This window comes from Bombus pyrosoma, linkage group LG2 (genome assembly GCF_014825855.1).
Source record: "Bombus pyrosoma isolate SC7728 linkage group LG2, ASM1482585v1, whole genome shotgun sequence".
NCBI classification, from domain to species: domain Eukaryota; kingdom Metazoa; phylum Arthropoda; class Insecta; order Hymenoptera; family Apidae; genus Bombus; species Bombus pyrosoma.
The window spans coordinates 13,340,629-13,368,517 of record NC_057771.1 but is presented as its reverse complement, the minus strand read 5'-3'; the positions used below and the strand labels follow the sequence as shown (position 1 = coordinate 13,368,517).

Below are 27,889 nucleotides of genomic sequence, written 5' to 3'. Positions count from 1 at the left end.
CGGTCGATGGCACCTACCGATGATACCAGTGATCCAACAATTGGGCCTGGAATTTAACACACTCCAACTGAACAAGCGACGGCCCGGGGAGGGACCGCTGATCAGGATTACAAAGGCAAGGCCCCAACTGAACAGTGGGGTCCACCCCCGCGGGTTCGTCACTTGAACAGAATTACGGAGGACGTTAAATGCAGGTCCCGGTCCAAGTACCGAAGTACCAATCGGACAGTATTGCGATTCAGGTATCACCAGCGCGATGACAACTCCCGCGACTCGCGGCAAACGACGAGCAGTTGTCGAGTAGTCATCAAGACAGAGGTGTCCTTGGGGCGACTTACGAATCCAAAGAGTTGTCCGGTGCACGTTGACCCGCACGTACCCGGAATACGCGCGAGCGAGTACGCCACGCCGCAGTTTGAAAGAACTGAGCGATCGTGAACCGATAAATCGCGGGAATAATTTTTCCAGTGTGATAAGCGAGGGAACCAAGAAAGACGAGATTTATATTTTTCGTTCCAGGATGGATAAGTATCTTTGTACAGAATGAGCTCACAATGCACTTAACATGGATATCTATCTTACGATTAATTAAGGCTAAAACGCACGCATCCCACCGTGCCCCTGCGGGGGGGGGGGTACTAGTCCAGTCTAGATCACCAAAATTATTTTGGCTGATCAAGACCAGGATATATTCAAGTAGTTTTTAGCTTGATATCGTTTTTCAAATAATAATACTAATATTAAAAATAGTACTTAGTGTATTATTATTTAGAAAACGATACCAATTAGCGGGACCCACCACGAGGAGGTAACTACCCTCGGGTCCCATTTACGTAAAGAGTTTTTAAGCATCGGAAGCAGAAGATGTAAAATTATTTTAGAGCAAAAAGAGAAAGAGGAAACTTGTTAATCATTAGTTGCCGAATTGTTATGAGTTGTTAATTGTTAGGTGTGAGTTGTGAATTATCAATTTAGTTGTCTTAGTTACACATTAAATAACCCTCGTTTCTTGTTTAAATCACTATAAATAAATCCATCTATCAATAAATTTAGCATACAGAATAGAAATCACTGGAAATTCCAATTTATAGTAATTCTGATGATTCTATAGTATTGTTTTAAATTAAAATCATAATTGTTATAAATTAATCGAGTAATAGTTGTAGGTTCATAATAAAATGCTATAAATAACTATCGCAATTACTATAAATTATTAACTTAATTGTTACAAATTAATAATTTAATTGTGAAGGATTAATATATCAAATGTTGTTAACTAATAGTTTAAATCTTGTACAGTAACAGTTTAAATATTATAAAGCAATAGTTTAAATATTATAAATTAAAAGCTTAAATGTTATAAAATAATAGTTTAAATGTTGTAGATTGTTGGTTTTAATGTTATAAATTAATGATTTAAATGTTATAAAGTAACAGTTTAAATGTTGTTAAGTAATGGTTTAAGTGTCATAAATTAATGGCTTAAATGTTATGTTCTTGTTTTGCAACGCTAACTTGTTATTAATATTTATGAAGCAGAAAATTTTCAAAATCAAACGCGAAAAGTGCTTCGTTATATCCGCAATGTCAATTAACATACCATTTAAAGAAAAAAAGAGAAGCAATTCCGAAAATACCCGAAATTTGATACACAATGCTAAGAAATAAAAATCTATGGACTCATATTTAAAAAATATGCAACGCTAATAGCGAAAGATCACAGTGCAACCATTTAGGAGGTTACTGATGAGTAATCACATTTGTACAGCTTTTGTAGCTGTATCGTGTGATCCAGGGACAGTGTCCGACAAATGCAGTCGGAGGGTTTGGGCATTTTGTACACGCAACTCTACATGACAAAACGCGATCATTCGTTATCGCAACGCTAAAAGGAAAAATAATTAGAAACCGCGATGGATAAAGTGAATTCAATAAAAACTACTATTTACTATATGAAAAAGCTACTTCAAATATTCTGGTATTGCTATTTGCAATATTATAAAATTAATTGAAAACTAACATTTTTATAATCTAATATTAAACGATAGAAAACAAGAAAAATTCTAAAAATTACAAAAGACAATCGCGATATCGTAATTCGCAACTCTAAAGCAAACGCGATTGTCATCTTATCGTAACTCTAATTCAACCAGTAATCATTCTCTCGCGACACTAATAAAAAGCCATGATATTATTTCGCAACTCTAATTAAACCCGTGATTAATCTGTCGCAGCACTAATAAGAAAAATCGCGATTTGCCCAATGGGACGATGGACCGATGTATATGTCGGCCAAAAAACCAAAAACTACTATTACTACTACTACTACTACTACTACTACTACTACTACTACTACTACAAATACTAAAAGCGAGCATAGTGACAAAGTAGTAACAAGAATGACTTCCCATGCTCTGGATGACTCAGAGGATGGGCAGTCATTAGTAGTTGCCCTCTTGAATGGCAGTTTGCCGGGCCTCTTCGGCATATAGCCTCTTCTTTCTTCGGGCGCAATGCCCGCTGAAACTTAAATCTAAGCTCGAGTCTTCTAAGTCGCAAATAAAAAAAAACTTATAAAGGTAAAATAAAAATATAAACCGCGGAAGCTGATTGAAGTGCACATGGACTGACCAACGATCACAGCAGTGATCGTTGCCCACTCGCATGTGCGTGCTCGAGCAATATACGTTCGTTTCGAACCCACTCACGACCGCGACCGCGAAATTCGAAAAATCGATAGGCAAAACCAGAGACGAGAACATGCTCTACTCGTGCCGGTTTCACCGTCGATTTTTCAAATAAATTTCCAGAAACAGGTTGGTCACACGAAAACGCGCCTACCCGACCAGAGACTGTGCCAACCTGCCCGGCCCTACCTACTTATAATTAACAGACATACCAGAAAGTATACTACCTATCCTACCTAGCGCTATATTTAAAAAATGGCAAAACAGGCACACCAACACACCCACTCCACGGTTCTCACACATAACACTCGGGCGCAAAGGTCCTACACTAGAGAGGACGTCCCGGGACGCCTCCGACACCCGAGCTTAACACAACACGCACACTCTAAGGTACGTACCTTTTTCCTGAAATCGACTGACGAAGGCTAGTGACCATTGCGTAAAACGTGATAAAACACGTCTACAGAAATTATATTTTTAAAATAAATGTAAGTATACTTGAAATTATAATTGTAATTTACGGCAATATTAAAAGCGTGGTTACACTTAATCGCGTGGATGATATCACAATTGTGATTGTATCGAGACGTAAATTGAATCGATATATATCTCGACATTTTTAATATTTGAAGTTTTAACGAATGAGACAAAGCGACGCAATTCCACGGCCTAACAACACACACACATAATGTGGAAAATACGTCGTGCACGATACACTAACACATCGTCAGTCGCTGAGAAATTATTACATTACTTAATTCCAGATCATCGTGCCCAATGTCTTTCTCCCATTCAAGTAGCACCTGGGCACGTGAATGAGGTCCTGACAATGGGCACGGAAAGGGTTAAATCTGAAAATCCTGAACTAAAAAGATGATTAGTTTGTGTAACTTTTATTTAACGGACTAACGTTCTTTGATTTTATATTTTACTACTTCGTTTCTGATTAACTCTACTTTATTAATTTAATAGTAACAAAGTAACTCTACTATATTAATTTAATAAATCAGAACGAAATTTTAATATTGCAAAAAAGGCAGCGTTAATTGAAAAGAACTGAGACTCGACCAAATAGAATAATTGACTCTAAATATATTACTAAGAAAGAAATAATCTCAGGCGATCTCTTCATCAAAGCACATACTCGAAGGTGCATAAGCAGTGTTCAAAATTATTGCTTTGATTAAAAAATCTGCCTGTCGCGAAGTGTCTTCTTGCACGTAAAATTTCACATATTCGTGTACAGGAAAAATGAATTTCAACTTATATCTTAAATTCTATCCGAAGTGAAATAAACGAACGTGACTTAATATTGTCACGATCAATTCATTGCTTAAGATCAAGTATATTTATGTCATACAGGTATATTCGTGTAGATATTTGCCATTTGCAAATATTCATATGGAATATTAACATGCATATTTATAAATAATACGAATATATTGTCAAGCGTATGTGTTTAACCTAATTATTAAAAAATTAATTATTATAATCGCGATGTGCAAGAAGACCTATCCTAAACTAATAAATTTGCAAAAAGAATGTTACTACTCACGGGTATAAAAAATACCCGCGGTCACTATGCTCGCAAAAAATTCTACGTAATACAACCGGTCACCCGTGTCGATTCGGACCTTTCATCCTACGACATGATTGAGTGACCGGAGGAACAGAAATGCATGCGACTCACCGTTTGATGCGGAGAAACAGAGGGTGCTGCACTATCCCAGCGAATGTCATCAGGAAGACTAACATCAGGTAGGAACCGTTGAAGTTCCAATGGTGGAAGCGGAGGTTGCGAAAAATCTATTACAGAACAGAACACGATGAGTGATCGTTTGAAAAATTGGAGATAATGAAAAATAGAAGTTGATTAAATTTGTATCTTTAGTAATAATAATAATGGAGATTGAAATTCTAAAAAAACCGTAATAAGTACGTAGCAAAATGAGACTCTGATATAAAAGTTTGAAAAAAAAAAAAAAAAAAAGGAGTGGTTGGGGAGGGTCGAAAAGAAGCTAAATATCGTTTTGACAATTTTCTTCTTTTCCTTATCAAACGTTTATTTAGAAGATACTGCTATTTCTTTAAACTTTAAGAATTATTATTAAGAAATTGGAACAAGTATGAAAAATATTGGGTGAAAATTGTGAGATATTTCTCAATAGCGAACAAATGTTTATAAACACCGTGAATGCAATGCAATCGTTTGCAAGAATTATACTGTTCGTTATTAGAATATATACTGTGAATGTAGTTTCGTTATTAGAATACGAAAATGTTATAAATTAATGGCTTAAATGTCGTAAATGGCTTAAATGTTATAAATTATCTGTTCAAATGTTATAAATTAATAATTTAAATGTTGTAAATTAATAGTTTAAATGCTGTAAATTAACTGCTCAAATGTTATAAATTAATAGTTTAAGTGTTGTCAATTAATAGCTTAAATGTCGGTGATTAATAGCTCAAATGTTGTTAATTATTTGTTTAAATGTTATAAATTAATAGCTTAAACGTTGTAAATTAATAGTTTAAGTGTTATAAATAAATAGCCTAAATGTTATAGATCAATAGTTAAATGTTGTTAATTAATAGCTTAAATGTTGTAAATTAATAGCTTAAATGTCGTTGATTAATAGCTCAAATGTTCTTAATTATTTGTTTAAATGTTATAAATTAATAGTTTAAATGTTGTTAATTAATAGATTAAATGATGTTAATTAATAGCTTAAACGTTGCTAATTAATAGTTTAAATGTTGTAAATAAATAGTTCAAATGTTGTTTATTAATAGGTTAAATGTTGTTTATTATTTGTTTAAATGTTGTAAATTAATAGTTTAAATGTTGTGAATTAATAGTTTAAATGTTATAAATTAATGGCTTAAATATGGTTAATTAATGGTTTAAATGTTATAAATTAATAGTTTAAATGTTGTTTATTAATAGGTCAAATGTTGTTTATTATTTGTTTAAATGTTATAAATTAACAGTTTAAATGTTGATAATTAATAGTTTAAATGTTATAAAATAATAGTTTAAATGTTGTTAATTAATAGTTTAAATGTTATTTATCAATAGCTCAAATGTTGTTAATTATTTGTTTAAATGCTATAAATTAACAGTGTAAATGTTGTTAATTAATAGTGTAAATGTTGTTAATTAATAGCTTAAATGTTGTTAATTAGTGGTTTAAATGTTATAAATTAATAGCTTAAACGTTGTCAATTATTTGTTTAATTGTTATAAATTAATAGCTTCAATGTTGTTAATTAATAGTTTAAATGTTTTAAATTGATAATTTAATTCGTAACAGTTTCTCTTCGATCTTCACAGTCCGGGCGTTGTAGGACAAATGAGCTCGCGTGCGAGTAGCGTGTTCTTTATATATCATTAGCATGCACTTGACATTGTGCCGAAATGTCAATCGAACGGTAACGGCTTTTGTGTATCTTAAAAGTTCGTTTTCCCCGTTATGACACCATTGAATTTGATAATTTTTTAATTTTTATTGTTGACGTCTTCAACAATTTATTACAGTAATCATTTTTATAATTTCCGTAATTTTTATAAGCTTAAACTAAATTTATGCTTCGGTGGTACTATTTTTTCACTTAAAACTGTGCTAATTTTTATCAAATGTCAATTTATGATGATAATAACTGTACTATTACAGTGAAACGGTGTAACTATTATAAATTAATAGTATAATTATAAAAAATTAATAGAGCAATTGTTTTTGATTAGGAATAGATTGCTATAAATGAATAGAATAACTATTATAATCTAGTTATTAATAAGTAAATTAAAATTCTATTTCGATCTACACGATGCCATAGATCAAAAAAATAAGCTCCCGCGCGAATTGAATGTCCTTATGTATACATGATATACATATTTAATTTTTATACTGGTGTATACTATGGGTAGACTCGACTAACAACGAATTTAACTGGGTTTGATTGACGTTGATTATGTTTGGATTAGGTTTATGGTCAGAGAAATAGGGACTTCTTCTTAAAAAGAACTTTTACTATTTTTTCTCTGATCTCCTTATCTACGAATATGCTCAAATAAAAATATCTACTCTGAAAGGTATTTTGAGAATAGATTCGGTTTCTAGCGATAGATAACTGTTAAGTAGAGAAAGCTAAAAAACATTATATCAATTCGAGGAGTAAAGCATTTAAAAAATTTCAGTAATGTCTACTGTAACATACGCGTTAATTACGTAATTTATTATAATATCCACGTTCGTTAATTTCTTGCTACGTCGAGTACTTAGTATTTTATCCTACGTTTCCCATAAACGAGACACAGCTTTTCGCCAGAATGAGTATCTACTTGCGTCTAATTGGTACTCTTACGATCTCTTTTGTCATAAAGAAAACAACTGAAGCAATTTCCTCGTACAAATAGACCCATTCCGTGTCAATATAATTTCTTTATATCTTCTTCAACACTTTTCCATAATCGAAGATATAATCGTAGTGAGAAAATTGATGGTTCTTCCACATCGATTTTCCACAATCGTCGTTCGAGAACCGCTTTGACTTGGATCGAGCGCAGAGGCGATACGAAATTATTGCAATTAAGAAAAAAGGACGAAGGTGAGTTTGCACGCGATCGTTCCTCGCCATGCACGATCGATCGTGGTCACTTTGGACGATTATTCTCGTCTGTGGCGGGAAATTGCTGCTTTGTGGTGTCTGTCCTCTTACATCGTGCATAAGCGTGTCTCTGCGAATGTACACTTGTACACATTGTAGGCCGAGAGCAGTCAACTATGGAGATTACACGCGCAGTTCGATTCTGACATTATTGCGCTCGATCCAGTTCCAGTCACACGTGATTCGATGGTAATTGCGTCTGTGGTAATGTCCTGCGTTTTAAGCGGATACGCGCTGCTCCGCATGTCCAACGATTTCTGAACTGTGCGCTATAATTCTACGTTCGAGAGATTGCTTGTAATGATGGTAATGTTAGATCGATATATTACTCGATATCCAATTGTTAGAGAACGTTACAGAGCAAGAAATTTGGTACAATACGCGTGCGTTCGGTATCAAAGAACGGTACGATAAAATTGCTAGATCTTTGTTTCGTGTTATAGATCATTCAGATGACAATTGAACAACATACGCATATATACAAGAAATGATTACGTTAAAAAAATAATTATTTAAATTCTGGCGAATAAGTGGGAAAGAATGTATCACATTGATTTCACTAATATAACAGTCGGAAAGATGAAAATTTCTATATGCAATTGGAACGCGCGAAGATTCTGAAAAATTTTAAAATGATTCAAAGAAGTCTCAGGAAAATATAACGTTCTAAAAGTGTTTTCCCTGCAATTAGAAGTCTTTTAATTGTTACCTGTTTAATATCATCATATGTGAAACGATTTTAGTATCGTACTAAAAAATTAAGAAACTCTAATTTCTGAAAAGGATCGAAACAACAAGTTGTAGAAAATTCTACATTTAATTTTCGCGTAATAATTTATTCTAATACGGTATGGTCGATGGTTTCATATTACGATGAACGAAACTTCGTATATTATGGTATAACGTAAACTTGGTAATCCGTAAAATCGTACGACCTGCATTCCATACAGTTTCGAACATATTATTCCTCTTAACATCCTCAGCATTATGCGTTGTACAAACTCGTCGGAGTTATCTGAAGTGGCAGCCTGTTCTTCGAGTCGAAGTACTCGTGTAATCCTCGCGAATGCAATCTGACGTTGAAATTATTTATCATCTCCTCGTAACACTTGTATCGCGGTCTTATGCAATTAAATCATTGAAAAGCAACCGAGTTTAATAATACAGCGTAGAAACTCCATTTATCCTTCACGCGTATTTCGTTTTCCAAAGGCAACGCGTAAATTGCTATAATGTCGTAATTTCAAGCCGTCGAACAGAAACCTCGATCTAACAGCGATGTTAGATCGAATCTTTGAAATTGCACAAATGTCTACTTCTTTTGTAACGGTGATACTTCTCTCTGAATTTATCTTCTTGTAAGTACGCGATTATGTCGATATCGCGTTGCAATATAACTGAATCACGTTACTCTGCCGATGTTTCACGTTATTGTGTCAAATGCCGATGCATGTACGCAAACAAGCGCGTTACATATGTATCGACAGAGGATTCTGATTATGCTAAATAACCCAACGCTCGAACTGTGCATGATTTATTGAATCGAAATGAATTTTGTAATTTATTGAATCGGAATGAATTTTGAAATTTATTGAATCGGAATTAAATTTCTGATTTTTCCAATATCTATTAATATTCCTATTCGTGTAATTTTAATTCAGATGTACGATATGTGTGGTATGTGCCGCAGTGGTTACAGCGTCGAGTTAAGCCGACATCATGAAACGCTGATGGTAATCGTAAGTGCTGACTACGGTACGCGACCAGATATTTGATCGTTAACATTATCGATTGCGCGATACTCTGTTGACACTGCGCCGTGTAAGACGTGTCTCTAATCGCGAGGGTTTGTTCTTCGATCGAGGGTGAAATTGGACGAGGGAGTGAAATTTCGTGTCCTCGTTTAGGTTTGAATTGGCACCGGAGACTGTTTTTGTTACGCCATAGGGCGTAGGTTTCATGTTTGAGTTTGATAAGTGGGTTCTCGGGAAAATTGTTCAAGTAATTGATACTCTATTATTAATTCTCCATTCTCAAATGTATAATTCAATTAACGGGATCATCCTTTATCTAAAAACTTCTCTAAACATGGAATTGATAATTTACGAAGGCATATCGGTTTCAAATTAGATCGATTTCGATTCTTGCAAATGTAAGTTTGATATAATTTATTTCTAACAAAAGTGAACCGATATATTAACAGATAAGGGATCCGTGAAAGAGAAATTATTATGTGCAAGCAATTGGAAATGCAAAAATCTCAATTTTCGCAAATCATGCCCGACTGGCAGTTTAATCAAACGTTAAATACTTTATTATAAAACTTTGACGAAACGTTAAAAAATTCTCCACTCTGAGTGAATTACCAAGCAGAATTCATCATTTGTCATTTTACGACTGATTAAACGGCAATTTAAACACCGTTACACGGTTGGAAGACATTCCGATCGAAAAAGGGTGTAGAAAATAATCTCCAGTAGGATTCCCGCTATTCTTCACACAATTACGCCTTTAACTACCATATAATAGCTTTCATTACGTCCATTCGACAAAGTGATTTTTAATTATCCCTCGGGAACGATTCATCATCCGTCGTTCTTAACCTGCCCGATTAATGATCCCGCCAAGATCCTGTTCCATATTTATCCCGACCCTTCGCCTTCCCCGTGTCTCAGCACTATCCCAGCAATAAATAAATTTCGTCACGAGATGGCCACAACTCTTCGCCAGTCGGGAGGACTCGTTCCAGCTATTTCGCGGGTCGGCACCGAAACTGGCCCGCCCTCCTTTCGTTACACGCATATATACAACCATGTACAACCTCACGCTCACACACATTCATTTGACACGACGCGAAACACGCGTACAGAGCGTTCGACTGTAAATCAATTCTACGCATCGGAGGTATTTCAGTTAAATGACACACGAGTGCCCCGTGGAAGAGTCTCCCGTTTTTCCTTTGCCATCTTTCTTTCGCCAATTCTCACGCGAGTAGTATTATCCTCGTTCTCCTATTCTCACCCCGTTCTTCCTCCCCTATCCTCCTTTTTTCCTCTTCCTTTTTCATTCGTGTCTTTCTGCCTCGTTTCTCCTATCCTCGTCCGGTCTGCTCTTTTTCTTTCTCTCTTCCTCTTTCACGTTGGTCATACAACCCCGGCAGCGTGTAGGATTCTATACGGTTCGGATATAGAATTGAATGCGACGCATTGTCCGGCGTAGTCTGACCGTACGATATTACAAGAGGAAAAGGGGCGACACGGAGGGAATAGGAGAGGGAGCAGGAGGAAGATACTAGGGAGGATCGAATAGGGTGAAGAGGAATAAGTGTGGAGGGCGCCAAGTCTCCCGAATGAAACGAGTGGAACGGGAAGGATCGAGTTATGTACCGTCCACCCTTGGCCAATGGGCGCGTTAAATTATGCCTTGTCTCGACCGGGACACTGCATCCAGACTCCCAAATACTCGGATCCTCGTTGTACCAGAAGCGACTGCTCGTATCGTTCTGGTATTTATACTCTTTCTTCTTCTCCCTTCCTGTTTTTTCCCTTTTTACTCTATTTTCCTTCGAATTGGTGGACCATGAAGCTTTTCGAATTGGTCTCGTGCGGCCGAACTATACGTTGGACTGTTTCTCGTGCCTGAGATTCCGCTGGTATTCGAAAAGGAAATATAAGAGTCTGTAACGAAACAGCAAAACGTCTGTGAAATCGTTAAACACGAGAGAATGCACGCGTGCGCGTCACGAGCTCGCTAATTATTTTCTCGGCGTAATTGCGGCTCGCAAAATATAAGCGCAATAACATCGGCAAATGGGAGATGCTCCCGTTGCAATAACATAATTACAGGCCGATGTAATATATAATTCAATTTGTCGACTGTATTTCGACTGGTTCTTCGATATGTGGGGACAATTGTAAATGGTGGATGATATTATTTGTGTGAGCATGTTGTTATGATAAACATTTCTTGAATGATCATCAATCATTTTTAATTTTGCAGTAGAATTTTTATATTTTAACCGCACCCTTCTTTCGATGGATAAAAAGACTTTCAATGCTTTAAGAATATGTTTTGTATAAAATTGGAACGAGAAATCATAGTACAATCCTACAGTTTTTCGAGACTTCAAAACTCTTCGCATATGGTAAAAAGGTAGTTTGTCCTGAAAAAATGCTGTAAAATTAGTGCATTTTACACCAAGACGATCAAGGTGTATTATATTATTGCTTTATGTATTAAGAAATACAGTTATTGTGTTCCACTTAAATAGGCATTTTATTATAAATTATACATATGCCTGAGAAACGAAATTTATATAAGAAGGAAACGCTGCAAAACTCTACTATAATAAATTAATGCGTTCTATACTAAAAGAACTACTAGCTATTCTATTATTGCTCATATGTTATTACATATCTACTTTCTTTAAATAAAAACTGTTATGCCGTATACGAAGATTTTTACCAATGACTGCGTTAATAACAATTTAAGAAATGTTTCAACGAAGGAAACGATTGACTTGAAAACCACCCAAAGATCACAGCAGGGTTAGGGAAGAAGAATAGGAAGAATAGAAGAAAGAAAGCTAAAGTGTTCTTAAATCTCGTCTACTACGGTGTCGGAAGTACAAACGACCAGACGATCGTCGTCGATAAGGAATCTCGAACGATTTGTCGAAAACGATCCGTTGGCTTTTTTTCCCACGGTTTCTCCACGATTCAACGTCGCGTCTTATCCCACCATTCTCATGGGAATTCGTGTTCCTGTTCGGTAACGAGGCAGGAACAGGAAGAGGTGGAAGTTTTATAGGCGAAGGCTCGCGTTAAAAGCGAAAAGACACTGGTACAGGAAGAGGGAGAAGAGGGTTAGGAAAAGAGGGAAAGATGCGGGAAATATAAGGGAACATCGCGATTCAGGGATCGCGTAATGAGACTCTCAAAATATAGCTAACGACGATTGTCGAGGGTCAGTCTACCGTGCTTTAACCGTAACTGTCTATTTTTATTATTTTCCCTGAATCTCCACTCTCTTTCTCACCCCCTGCTCCAAGGGGGTAGTGGCGTTCCTTTATCCTCGACCGTCTCGACGCGTCGCGGCGTCGAAATAGCCCCGGAGATAAATTTAAGACGCTTACTGCTTTTGGATGCTCGGAGAAGTCCTGCGGGTCTTCGCGCCGATGAACCCTCTGAACGAGTCTCTTCGATTTCGCGCCTCGAAACGTTCCGACGTTTGGAAATCTGACGTTGAATTTCCTTTTCTTCCATCGTATAACCCAAAACAGAAAACCAAGAAAGAGGGAGAAATGATAGAACCACGAAGTAATTTGATGTTTCGTAATCTTAGGGTATATCTTTTTATTCTAACCGATAACAGAAATATTCTTTATGCGACCCTGTATTTCACGTTATGAATTGGAAGTGCAGTAAATTTGAATACATTATACGTCCTTTCTAAAAACATTAAGAAAAATATATCTGTATTAATTGTTTGTTGTAATAATTAATTGTTACTTAATTGTCCCTCCGTAACTGTTAACTATTGTTAATTAATTGTTACTTAACTGTAAGAATTTTCGCAGCCTAAAACAGATTCTATTCTGCCAGGATTAAGTAATCATTTAGTTATAATCATTTCGTTTCTCCTATTTTACCCTTTTTCTTTCTTTCGTTACTGAAATTTCACGTGAAACGCGCTATATTTTCGACGGCGTTTTTGCGCGAGTGCGTCGACGAATCGAATTTCGCGCAGGCGTTAGCGAGCGAGCCACGAAGAATGAACAGTGTCAAAAAAACGAAAAGGGAAAAGCAGCAGAGGAAAAGGCGAGAGAAAGAAGAGAAAAAAAGCGTTGGTTTTGAAAGAGAAAAAAGCGACCGCGTTTCGTAGCTGTAGTGCAAACGGGCCGAGTTTCAAATAAAATTCCTCGACGCATCGCGGCCGTTCGTACGTGATTGATATCGAAAATGTAGTTCCCAGGGCAAACTCGTTGGCGTCAATTCGCCCGATAACATTTTTCCCCGCCCTCGCTTTCCCCTGGTACCGCGTTTTTTGACATCTGTTTGTTATTGCCGCGTCACGAGACAGGATATCGACGCCGGGAAAAACGCGCGTTTTATTAGACGGAATTTCTAACTGCAACGATTCATCCCCGACTGTCTGTTCCTCTTATTGTTTGCCCATCTCTTCGTCGAGACGAAATTGCACTGATACGACAGGGACTCTCGAGGCCGACTGAAAGAAACACTCTCCCCTGAAGTAGAAAGCATCGTGTTTCTCATTGTCGTGATTGCTATCGTCGCCTAAATGCTGGACTACGAGGAAAACAGTACTGGTCCTGATTATTCGAAGCGACGCAAACGTTTACCAAAGAATCAGGATACTATTTGCTACATGTAAGATCTAGGAGATTTGACTTGTGTTTGCGAGGTCAAGATCTCTGAGATATAAAACGTATCTTGTTGGGAAAATGGTCTTCCATAAAGTATTTGCCTACAATTTCCCTCCTTTCTATCACACGAGAAATAAGTGGTTTAAATAACAATTTTCTTAGTCACCTAGAAACCTTGACATCGTGAATGAGATGAAAATGGTGGGAGATTAATGGAAAAAGATGTGATACACTGCGTGACCCCTTCCTTTGTATTTAATATTATTCGTACTTAATATATAACACTCTCTACTGACGAACATGGTTCTTTATCCAATTGAAATGGAACTGTTGGATTTCCACGCGACCATCGAATTTGAAATAGCATCTCCATTTAGTCTAAACAAAATTCACAATTACATGTAGATTAGAATTTACCTATAATTACATAATTAGTTTCTAATCCACCTCTGATTCCAAATACATAGTCATTGAACTGTTACGGAAACCAGAGAATTAAAATTACACCGGTGTACATCCTCCTACCCTTTCGCTTCTAAAGATACTTCTACTATATCGCTCCTCTATAAGGTCATACTCTTCGAAAGGACCAAACGAAGCACAAGAAAGGAGATACTGGCTACAAAACGTATGACGCAAAACGTAAAGCCGAGAAGGAGCACACTGGAATAGAATGGGGAACAACGCCGATCGAGAGAGAAAGAATGCGCGCAGGACCATAGGAGTAGAAAGATAGAGTAGAGGGTATTATCGAGAGGCATGATAGCACTTTCGTACGTAAAACAAGCGAAATGGTTTTGACATGAAGTGCAGGGCCACCGAAGGCGGGTGGACGGTAGGGTAGGCCGGCACCATTCCATAATCCATTGTGTCCAGTGCCAATTAAACGGTGCTGCCATGCGTATGGTCAGGAACTAACCGGCCGTTCTCAACACGGTCACGGGTCTACGTTGGCCGCGCGTACGTTCACGCATACGTGTGTCCCGCCGCGTAAGAGGAGCGCAGATAGCTGCAGGAGGAGGCGAAACCAGGAGGTAGTGGACCGCCACACGCTGATTGGGGAGCATCTGGACCTCTCCGGACGTACCGGCAATTACCGGACCGGGTTACCTATAACTGTACACCCCCCAGGTTCATGTACACGCACCACCACGCGAACGATCAGCACGGTGCACAGGCTGTTTCATAAAATATCTCGTCTGGATGTACTTACGTGATTTGGTAGGAAGCTTCGTCGACGGATGTGAGGATCAAGTCGTCACGGTTATTTTCTTAGGCGGGTATCGACGTAGAACGAGAGAATTTTAACTTTGTAATTTGAACTTCGAATATAGTGATAAATTTTGCGGCTTTGCTTCTGTTTGTATAGTTTTCACTGCTTTCCTAATTGTGTAGTTTTATTGGAAGTAGATTCAGGAAGATGTTTGATAAGCTCAAAATGAAGAGAATATACCGTGGCAGAAGATCTATATTGCCGGTATTTTTATTAAGGATGAGAATCTTGAGGGATGCTTGGTAGCAATGTTTTTATTTGGCTGCTTCTTTATATTGTTTACTATTACATCGTATCACATAGAAAATTTTATATCGTCCCAGAACTTCGTTTGTCTATGGAATTCTCTATTCGATATCTGAAACAACCTGTAGCCCTTGTCTAACACAGGCTTAGCTGTATTAGCGATGGTGCATGCGATGCGTTATAATCGCGATGGGTCGCCAGTCGTGTGCACCGGATCAGTAGAAATCTGTTGATTGGTCGCTGCCACTTGATCCATAGCAGACCATCGTCTAGTCAGGTCGGTGGCGCTGGGTTTTCTTCGTCACGACAGCGTGTTGCGGTTTCTCCTTGGTATCCGCGTGCGCCAGGCACTCGTTTGGTTATTCGAGACGCTCTGGTTTCCCTGTTCAACCAGATCTGATTGTTTCTGGTACGTTTGCCCCGTCGCGAATTCTAGAACCGAATCCTAGAAAATCAGAATAGTGAAACGATGTCTGTGTAACATCGCGTGGCTATGAATTAAAATTCGTTCCGTGCTTGCTTCCGTTCAGGCATTAAATTCTCGTTTCAACGATCTCCGCAGTGGATGGGGAGTAAAACAAAGAATGGAGTTCGAATGTTTGTTCTCGAGCTGGTTCGTAGCTCGAAGTAAAATCGAGCGTTAAAGAGTGGTCCGGAGATTGTAGGGGAATTGGTATGTTATTGATCAGACAGAGTAATAGTAGAGTTCGTTGAAATTCGTTTCTTCTTAAATCGGAGTAAATTTCATTTCCGTGTAATAATTGTATTCTTAAATCATTTTAATGAGATCCGAAGCATGATTTCAACATAGAGCAAGTTAAATGAATCTCGATAAATTTGAAACATTTTAACCTCGCGTAGCTATATAATAAAATACGAGCGACATTAGATTTTCCAATATTGTGGATCATGATTTTTTAATCTTATACGGATTGGAGATTATTTTATTTCTTTCTTCGAGAACGATCCACGTTGGAAAGATACGTAATAAGAAATAAAGACAAGAGGGTGAACGAACTCGTATGATCATCATGAAAGGTATCGAGACATTTAGGCACGAACGATCGTAAACAATTAGAACGATCGTGAAGGCGCTTGGAAGACGAGCCACGAATACAGAGTCGACTCACGTTATAAATGCTAACAACGCATCGGATTTACATTAGCAAACATAGATATCGCGATTATATCTGCATCGTGCGACCTGCTGCGTCGCGAACATCACCATACGTTCAGCACGATTAATGGGGCAATAGTGTGTCAGCAAGGAAATGGAAGCTTGAAGAATACGACATCACGGTGTATATGTAACTTGATAGTATATCTCATTTCCGAATAGTTCGTAATGGAAACAATCTTTTTATTACTACTACTTAAACATTAAAAATCTATACGTGATACAATCATTTTTATGGTCTACACGAATATACCGAATTCTTCCCTGATTTTATCTTTTTGTCGCCACGGTATAACCATTTAAATTTGATACATAATTAATTTTACAGATCTTAGCTACAAATCATATCTACGTGTTATAAGATTTAGATAATTCTATGAACGTTCTTTTTGTTATAACCGTCTAACCATTTAAAGTTTATACATTCTGTATTTTTTTTTTTTTTGTCGATTGCATAAAAATTCTGACCTCTTCCTTGCAACCATATCCTTCTTCATATCTCCGTACCATGTATTTACATAAACATTTGTACAAATCTGTACGGAATTATCTTTGTCCAAATACCAGATGCCACGTCATGTCACTGAAATATAAACTCAGAAGCTCGTAATTGCCTGTGCAACCTTTCCTCTTCCAAACGCCGTACACCTGAAATCACAAGATACATCTTCAACGTGCCTCCAATTCCCTTCATCGTTCTCTTAACGTCACCAACGATTGCTTGGTCACGCAGGAAGATTGAAAATTTCCAAGCGTCCCAGCATTCTTACGGTGCATCTGGAAGACGCGCCGCGACTAATCGACCGTAGAGATCGATGGAAGCCAGAATCTTTGCACACGCGAACCACGAAGAACAAGGCTTCCACGCAGACACGTGTCCGACCACGTGTGTCCCGATCCACGGCCGTTACTTCTACCTTACTTCCACCTTGTCGCGTTACTCTGCCTTGTCTTTCTTTCTCCTGGACCCCCCTCAGTCACTCTCATCTCTTTTTAGTCTTTCTAGCCTTTCTCCGTGTATACATATGCATGCATGCAACTACGTATGCACGACCACGTTCTGCTAGTCGCGAGAGATGTGCTTTTATTATTTTATTACACAACGAGTTCGCTGGTTCGTGAGGAAAACTGAGCACGTTAAATCGGAGATTCTTCTCACGTCGTCTAGCGTGGTTCTTCTCTATTTCGTTCTTTTCTTTCGACGGTCTATTTGTTTTGTTCGTCGCTATATGGAAGGATCGACTTCTTTGTGTCTTCACTCCCTATCCCTTTGTATGCGATCTTTCGCGTTTAGTTTCTTATACTTATGGAATGTTATAAATCAGAATATATTTCGCGTGTTTAATACTCAATTCACACAGCTGAATATTATTTCATATGAAAGAAAAATTATGATTTTAATTTAACATTTAACGTATGATAGATACAGGGAAAATATTTAAATTCTTCAAGATATCTCTCAGATTGATTTCTTAACGTCAGGGGTTTCGATGATTAAATTATAAAACTTGTGCGAAAGAAATTAAAATGACAAATTGAGATATATAAAACGCAAGAAGGAAAGTTAGCTTTTTTAAGCAAGTATACAAATCCTAAAAAATAAAGCATTGTAAACCGGTAAAATCTATAAGAAATTACAAATTGATCACTATGGCCACTCTGTTAACTATTCTGTTAAATGAAGAGATACACGGCGTACGAGATGGTCCATAAATACGAAAGAATCATGATCGTGTTACTTTTCTGTGATTATCGTGCATAGTGTTTCAACCGCAGATACAATCTTACGTTGAATAAGAACTGACATATGTTCAAAAAGAATATTACTTTAATAAGTTATTTATTGTACGAAGGAACAATTACCGACAAGCGATCGTGACTATTGAGCCAGATACCCGGCAGCAAATAGTCAACCGAACGACATCCGATCGGCGCAATAAGACGGGCAGCCGCGTCGCTATTTACGAGCACACGGGGTCGCATAAATTCATTTATCCAGAAGTTATCGATAACGTTCAATAGCAATCGGAAGATTTACGACGTCGAAACCCTCCGTTCTTTCCCTTACAGCCGATCATTTCGTATACTTATGTATATACAGGGTGTGCCCTACTTTTGCGGCTAGACTGTCAGAATACAAACTATAAGTAAAAGTAAGGGAAAAGTTTGACTATAAACGCTTCGTTAAAGAGTTACATACAAATATTGGACGCAGTTTGAATACGAAGGAATGTGTTTACGTTATTTCTATAAAAAGTAACTGTAATTGTTCAAACGCTAATTCTCATCACAAAGCTCATGAATTTATTAGATGCCGAATTTCCTGAGAATTTTATTAAATATCTAACTAAGTTGTTAAGTTGAGTAATTACTAAGTAACAGTAATTAAGGTATTAATTCGTTGCGTCAATTCCTCCCGTATAATTACTTTTGTACTATACTACGATCTTTCATATTGTTAACATTAATAACAAAATCGTTTCTACGCACATATTTCGCGCTGCGATCAATACTGGCTTATAATTTTGTAATAAAACGTTTACAACAAAACTTTGTCTAATATTGTTCCTTATTCCCATACATAAACTATCCTCTTAGAGTTAGGTTGGGAAAGCGAGAAACACCCTGTATATGTGTACGCCTTATTCTCCAATTCTTGTTGCCTGTTCTTTTTCCTGTTCGGTTGTTCGCGTTATTACATCCGCCCCTTCTTGCCCATAGTCGTTGCAGAGGCATCGAGATCGATGATAATTCCTCGTTGCGAGGGCGAGAAGAACGATCAAAGCCTCCGTTCGTCAAATTATTTTCCAAGCGTCGATCGAACAAACGTTAAGCTCCGAGGCCGATTTCAATTAGGATTACTTACTTTAATTCGCTCTCCTTCGCGAACTTGAAACATTAAATACACTTTAATGAGCCTAATGGCACTTTAGTGGCAGGGATGCCTTTGAAGAAAACTTGGTGCCACGGAACTAGGCCTTTCCTCGCTCGTCGATGAGAAACAGAACTTTCATGGAAAGTTTCCTGGTGTAACTAGCGGTTAACCAATGGACGGCTGTCTACTAGTTAGACCGTACAGTCAGTTGAAGACAGTGGAACTTCTAGTCAAGAACTTAAATCGTTATATCGGATTACCAACCATGAACTAGACAGAATATCTTCATCTATATAGCCGCAAGGATAGATAATTTATCAGATTTTCCTCTGGACGATCGACATTCCCGTTTTTCCGACGCTTATAATTTAAACGATCGCAAAGTTTCGCCTGATGGAAAGTTGGTAAGGCAACGATGAACTAAGAGGGAAGGGAGAAACATAGAAGTTTTTGATACTTCGATCGTCTGCGTTGCAGACGGATAATAATAAAATTGAATGGTGGATCGATGGCCACGTTAATTGGGAGATCAGTCGGGTCAGTTGTAATTGCTTTATCGCGGGAATGATAGGTTTAACCAGGATCGCAAACGTACTGCCTTGTTACAATGTTTCATGTTGGTTATTATGCAATTAGTATTGCGTAACGTTCGACGTGTGCGCGGTGCTTGAAGAACGGAAACGAGGTATTAGAAACGTTCACGGCAATCTCTTATTAAACAATTAACTGGACTCTGTAAGATTCTAATTTCTCTTTCATTCAGAATTATTTGTTTAGGCTTTCTACGGTCGTCCAATCGAACACGAAGAGGTCGAGAAAATATATCAGAGCGTAACAATATCGTTACATATAGCAATAAGAGTAAAGAAAACAATGAAGAAGTTATTAATAATTATCACAATTCGTATAATGTACATGAGCATCGTCAATTTATTTGAAAAATTTCAACGAAGGTTTTGTTCTTCTCTCGACAATTTTGTAACTTTAATCCTATAAGGATTTCATAATTGTAGAATAAACGGTCTTTTACATAGAACTTAATACATTCGAGATAATACCTCGTGATATAAGAGAATGTAATGGTACGGTGAATTTTCAGAATTTTCTCAAATAGTGTAATTAGGCACTCTGTCATTATTCCGTCTTTAAGAGGCCACTTCCAGTGGTATATCGTACGGAACGGGTTCAATCATTATCACGTCGGGCATTAAATCTCGGATCCTTTGGACTAGAACCCTGAAGCTGACCATCGACTCCGTAACCATTCTCCAGTCATCTACCGTGCTTAGCCATTACCAAGGATCGTGGCAATTATTATCCAATTAGTACTGCGTAACGGACACCGCGTATATACCGTTCGAAAAACCAAAACGAGCCATTACCACAAAGAAGGCTACGAAAAATCTCGTGGAAAAAACAAAACAGGGAAACGATTACGGTATAAAACGAGAAAAGAATAGGATGGATGGCTTCAAACGGGATAGACAAAAGGGGAAACAAGAAGTGATAAAAGTCAGATTTTCTAATCGTTTATAAATCGAACGAAGCTTAATATTGGGTTGTTTGATTATTTCTAAATCGGTTAAACCTTAATGTTGAATCTCCTAATTATTTGTAAGTTGGACGCTCTTCTTACGCGACAGTACAGATGCGCTAGTGAATCGAAAAGCAATGCGCGATTGTCTTAGAGAACACTTAATGTTTACTGTACTTTACGAAGGTAAATAGGAAAATAACATTAACCGCAAGGTGTGTGTGACTTCCGTGATCTCAATAGATCGCGCTTCGACTCTCCTCTCTCTCTCGAATATTTTAAAAATCCCAAGAAATCGACAACGATGTAAATACGAAGGATGAAGATCGAGACAAACTAAAAAAAAAGAAAAAAACGACGATTCGAAAGGAAGTATAAGAAGGGAGAGCAAAAATGGAAAAAGGAGAAGAGGGGTAGAAGAAAAAATAAATCGCAGGGGGAAAGGGAGAAAGAACAAACAAGAGAAAATGAAGAAAAGGCAGAAGAAAAAAAAGGAGCGAAGGGGAGAAAGGGAGAAAACCGGCGAGCGAGAGAGGAGAGAGTGGCGGGGTAAGGTCAGTGCCGTGGACATAATATGGTTAGTGACCGCGTGACGTCACAGCCGCACCACGTGACTACGATAAAACAAGCTGCTTCCGAGCAGGGATACGCAGTCGAGGAGCGGAGAGGGTCGTGCAGCGTAGCTGACCGATCCACGGGAAATAGTGGGGAGGGGGGTTGAGGGGGGCAGCGCGTAGTACTACGCCTCGTACTACACGTGCGTGCGTGTGTAAGACGATAACGAGGATACACGCATTCGCTCGTGGCGAACACGCATTCGCTCGTGGCGAACACGTAGTTCCGCGTACGCGACACAGAGATAGAGCGAGTAAGGGGGTGGAAGAAGGGAGGAGGTTGGTCGGTGCACGAGACGCAATAAGAGCGTACGATTAGAGAGACGACTCCCGGGACGCAACTGGGAACGCATGATTCTCGTGTTTGGAAATTGGTTTAGCTGGTGGATATATGAACGGAGAGATTTAGTTGTTGGACGTGAAGTTACGTGCGTACCAGAGATTGTAGAGCTACGGACCTTGTAGATGGGTTTTGGAAGGCCCGAAATGGGATTATGTAGGATGACGTTTGATACGATGGTTACATTTTGGCGTAGTTTACAGGGAAATATGATTTTTCTACGATAGTAATCTTTTTTATGGTATCCTCTGGCGATGAAACTTCGAAAATCGAGGGCTCTGTTTTGGAAAACATTTTTGAATTTATTTATTAGCAGACGCCTTTACTTTTTCATTTCGCGTGGATGAGAACGGAAGTAGATAATAATTTGTAAAGTATAGACGACACTTTTGCTGTGGTGGCGGCAGAGTGTAAAGGATTGGAAGATTGTGGGCGCAGTTTGCAGCTTGAAAATACAGAGACACGTTGGTTTCGTTTTATAGCAGCGCAGAGGTTTAACGATTCGTTGGTTTTAAACGAAGCGGGAACAAATAAATAAATCTCTTTGTTACACTTGTTAAATATTTGACTAACAACGCCTAACGATATTCGCCTCTTTTAAACGCGGAATATCCGAAAAAAACTCTATACTGGTTAATCCGACAGAAACGCTTTTTCGTTCGGTGTTATTTTCATACGTAGGGTGAGTCGTGCCCGACATAAAATATTTCCAGCTGGTCGTTAACGCATAGAATAATTTACTCTTTCCCGTGCGTGCGCAATAATCGCGGTGTCGTGTGCACGTGTTACGTAAACACGGTATATTATTTCGTGTAATTTAACCGCCTATCTCTATAAATAATGCTTCGTGCACCGAGCCCACAGTATATTGACTCCGAAAGCCCTAATGAGTATCTGTCCTATGATTTCACGCAATTTCCATCGACCTTTTAATCGAAATTCCCCCCTTGTACGATTTATCCGTTATTAAACCGTTGCGAAATTCGTGGAAACATTATAAAGCGCAACGACATCGTTATAACTCTGTTTCCCGTTTTCATGAATTTAATGAATTTCATACGTTAAACGAGTAAATATACGTTTAATTATTACGAGAAAAATATATAGGAAAAGAGAAAAACGAGAGAGCGAAACTGGGAAGATGCGAGGGGAAGGATAAGAGCCGAAAAATATTGGATTCAGCAGGATGAGTGATAACTTCCGTATCGAGAAAGGATGTCGCCTATATGTGTGGGTGAACACACCGTAGACGAAGCCAGGAACATAGTCTTCTTATCACAAGTATTTTACGCAAATATCTCGCATTATTAACATCTTACTATCAAATATCTTACAGAGGAGAGGAATAAAAACGAACGAAAAACTAGAACGAAATGAGAAACTAGTTGAATTCCTCATTTAATTATGCAGCGATCTTGTTTTTCACCTAATTATTATGCGGTTCTAAGATACATTAGATATGTAAAGTATCGTAAATTCTGTTCGATAATGCTTGTCATTGTTTGATTGCTGGATTTAACGAGTTTTAATAAGAAATATACTGCGTTAAATTAAGTTCTGAACGACATAATGGCGCGACAGAGAGAACTCGTCTCGTTTTCCAGCGAAGAGGTACTTGCGAGTTTAATAGTACACTTGGAGATTCCCGTTTTAGTGTCGCAAGTTCGCGATAAGACTCGTATGAATATATCGTAGTAACGTTTCGGAAGCGAAATTTAAGGGTAATAATGCCAGACCAGCCGCACACATTCGGCATAATGCATTCCTGCGATATTCCAACGTCTCGCTCTAGCTTACTCGTCACGCTTGTTCACAATCTCCACGATACACATCTGCAATTCAGATGCGGTCGCGTCAATCTGATCATTCTGCGACGGTCTGCATTGACAAGATATTGTCATATACTCGAATAGACTTTTTAAAGCAATTCCACTTGCTGGAGAGACAGAGGTAAAAGAAATAAAAAATATCCCAAACTGTAAGAGATGTAATGTATCATATATGGTAAAAAAGCGAATATTTTCTTAATGAATTACGATGTAGGAGAAAAGGAGAACGTATTGTTATAAAACGAAATGATATAGAGAAAAATAAAAAAGCTGGAATGTTTTTGACGTAGATAAACAGAATGAACTCACGAATGACAAAATTTTGAAATTACTTTCCCTGTTGTATCTACATATACATATTGAATATCCCGCGAATTTTATTATTAACTTGAAATTGATATTATAGATATCGTCTTAGCAATCTCCTTTATTTCAATTGTATTTAAAGTAACAGAACTTTAATTTAATTTCTTTTCAAATTCTTTACTTCTGTGGAACACACAATGATCCCAAACTATCGTCCAGTAATGTGCACCACGATTCCACAACAGCAATGTAAAAGAATCTTAACAAATACTATAAATCGTCTTACATAGTCTTTTGTTAAGAATATCGCATTAAAAGCATTCGACGTACAAGCACGTTTGCGATAGCAACACGCGACTATTCGTTTCACTATCTCATTAACAAAGAAACGAAGCGTTCCGATCGATCGATACGAACGTATTAATTAATGAAGCGACCTTAAGCAGGCAATAAAAGCATCTAGAGGCACGATAAAACATCTCTGTCGACGAAGTCTCTACTACTCTGCGGAGGAGGCGAATGGAGAAGAAGGTGGATTGATAAAAGAGGAAGGGTAAAAGGAGACGAAAGGATGGAAAAGAACAGCTAATGGAAACGTCAAAATGTAACGGCGCTACGAGGCACGTATAAACGCTCGGTTGTTCTGTAATAATGCCGGTATTGTTGAGCTTATCAAGCGGGGCTAATTGGACGCGAACAGCTGGGCCGGCTAGTTGCTGTTCTACGACGCTTCGAAGCGACCGCCGCCTCTACTTTACACTGATAATGTAATGGGACCTATCTGGAACACAAAAGCCGGCAATAGTTTAATGGATTTGTCTCAAATTGTCACCGACCGTCAAAACAAACCCGATGATCAGAGAAGAGGGAGAGAGAGAGAGAGGGGGGAGGGAGGGAGAGAGAGAGAGAGAGAGAGAGGATGAAATTGCGCTTCGCTACCGCGACAATGCGTCGACGTATTAAGTGCATAATTATTGCTGACCGGTGCTTCGCTACCCGTTGCAGCTGCATGATTCGCCAACGAGATTGCTGATCTGTCGATTGGTAATCGAAGTTGCGTCGAAGGTTGTGTGGTGCAGTGTTTAGCGGCACAGGGAAATCAGTGCGTAATAGTCAGCCTTTTTATAGCAATCAGGTTTACAGTTATCGTATGGAAGATTGGATATTTGTGGAGAGAACTGGGATACGAGGAAATTGGAAATTGGGTTGACTTATTGATTAAGTCGGCAAGACGAATGTTTTATAATTGGCAGTAGGAATTAAAGGTTAACCATCTGTAAGTAAGGTGAATTATTAGCAGCACGAACGAGATTTTACCGTTGAATTCCTTTTACGGAGCGAGTTCCTATTATTATCGAAAATAGTTTCGAACATTTGACGTAATGAACGATCGTACGATTATATTAGAGACGTTGAAAAGTATTTCAGAATATTTTTAGATGTTGCGGAAGCTTACGGGAGCGAAATGGCTTGGATGTAAACAACTCAGTTTGCTCCAAATAGTATGGAGAATTAATAAACACGAATGAATTTTAATTAAATCCAGGTTTTACAATCACCGATATAATGAAACACGTAGAAAGATAAAAGAATCCTAAAGGAAAAAGCTATTATGTAGATACGTTCGAGACTATTAAAGTGACTATATACTTAGTTAACTCTTTCCCAGTTAACAGGTGAAAAATCGAGCTGAATAATTCATACGTTTAAATGTATCCGTTTTGAGCGATAATGTCGTATCTTTTTGTTGAACGAGTGTGCATAAAAATCAATTTCAAGACGATAGTTATAAAGCACGTATGAATGAGTCGTTTAAATGAATTATGATTCTACTCGTTTACTTCGAAACGACCGAGCTCGTGTAAGCAAAGCCATTTTGCATTCACGAGAAAAGTCATTTGCCCGTGCGGGAGAACTTCGCTTCAGGAACTGTCATTAAGGATCGTTCGTTATTAAGCTCACGAAGGGGTCGCGAATAACGTAGAGAACAGGATTCTATATACTTCCATCAGGAAGTTGTACTCATGTACGTTTATATGGCTACGACGCAGGCAATAAATATTATCGATGAAAATTAACAATAACGGTGGTGAAAGAAAACGCCTTCGTTAAAAATAGATTCTTTACTCACGTTGTATCTAACGTTTCAACGATTTAAATTGAACATATGTTACTTGTGCAAAGATCGCAAAGAAATAAATACAAATTTGATTGCTTCTTTTTATGAAAGCAATCAATTCTTACAAATGGCATCTAACGTTCAATGTCGATGCTTAATGACATTTGAGAAACTTCCGCAGATTAAAAGCATGCGACGTACCACAGATAGCAATCTTTTATACGACCTATTGGCTGTTCGATTTCATATTCATAGAAGCAGATACGGATTATTTCAGATCAACAAAATGCTCTATAAATGTTATATGAACCAGTTCGTATTCATAGAACTCTATATATTATAGATTACTCTGGACTTATGGAGCTCGTTGTAAACATAGTTTTGTAGAATTTCAAATGAATTATTTTACGATTGAAACACTTTGAACATTCGTAGAGCACTCGATCATTCAAAATTCGAGGAACCTGCGTTGGATCGACCTAAGGTCAAGAAATCGGAATCAGATCATCTCGAACACATAGAGTTCCAGAGGGAACAGCTGACAGCCAAAGAATTCAAGTCTGGTCATTTACAGGATCGAAGATCCGATTGTTTCAGAATTAAAGAACGCGATTTGGATCGCTCCAGGCTCGAAAGATCACCGAAAGATGGAGTTAGACCATTTTAAGGATCAAAGAATCCAAGTTAGATCGCTCCAAGGAATAAAGAATCCGACTCGAAGTATTCTAGTACCGAAGGATCGATCTCGTCGCTCATTCAGGCACTTGGGTGGTGCAGTGAAACGATCCAACTTAAAGTTTTTCTCTGTAGACGATTCAAGTTTGGCCCCTTGAGTCTAGAACAGTTCTATCCAGCTTCTTTTTTTAAGATGTCCTAATCATGGATCCTTAGATTCTAAAGTTGCTAAGTATGGACTTCTATTCTCAAGTGATCCTATTCTAAAGTGAATCCTATTACTATGATTTAGCAATAACTAGAACTTTTGTGCTTCAAAACGATTTATAATAGATCTCACGAATTTCCAAGATACTTTGAACGAAATCTCTCAAAAGTAAATATATCTACGAATTTAAGACGATGTAGATCGCAATTCACGATTCTGAAGATGCCTGATTCGAAGTCCCTTAACCTTATGGTGATCCAATTCGGTCTTGTCCCCAATTCCTTCGACATTCTATGGGCCCAACACTGAACCTGGTAATCTAAACTAATTCGCTGTGTATTCATAACTGTCTGTAATGTGTCCAATGAGTTCGGAGCCATTTATATCGTTGCCCATATCTTCATATCTCTATTAGCCTTCGTTTTTTCTTTTCCTCTTCGGGTGCCTTCAATATTGCTCGTTAAGCGGCGATACGTGTCAGGACGTTTGGTCACGTATCTTATTATAGTAGTGTCAGTGAATCTTAAGGAATATACACATGTAGTAATAATAGCCGGGACGATGCAATAGACTTTGCGTAAGCACGATGTGGTACGTAAGAAACAGCGGGAAATACGACGAGTGTTGCGTTCATGGTTCCGTCGGTGAAAGATTTGTGAAAAATAACATACGAACCGTATGCACGGATGGCTTACACGTGGATTCGCTTTTAACAACCATCTGCAGCTTCTTGCTCTCGTGACGTAATTATAATGTTTTTGGTTCGTTGCGTTCATTCGAACTGCTCGGTTCTCGTTTTGTTTCCTTACTTTGCTTCTTATACGGTTTCCATCGAGACAATGCTTCGGTTGTCATTCTACAAACTACGTGGCGATAAATGAAACTTTTTGCGACGCTAAGTCGCAACATCGAAATTGAAAAATCGAAACATTAAAGGTTAACTATGCATT

The 27,889-nt window shown here is 38.0% G+C and overlaps 1 long non-coding RNA gene across 1 annotated transcript in view; it reads left to right on the top strand.

Moving 5' to 3' along the window:
- LOC122575567 overlaps positions 1–27,889 on the top strand; it is a 147,606-nt gene that overhangs the window by 74,443 nt on the left and 45,274 nt on the right. The gene's annotated exons all lie outside the window — the stretch shown is intronic.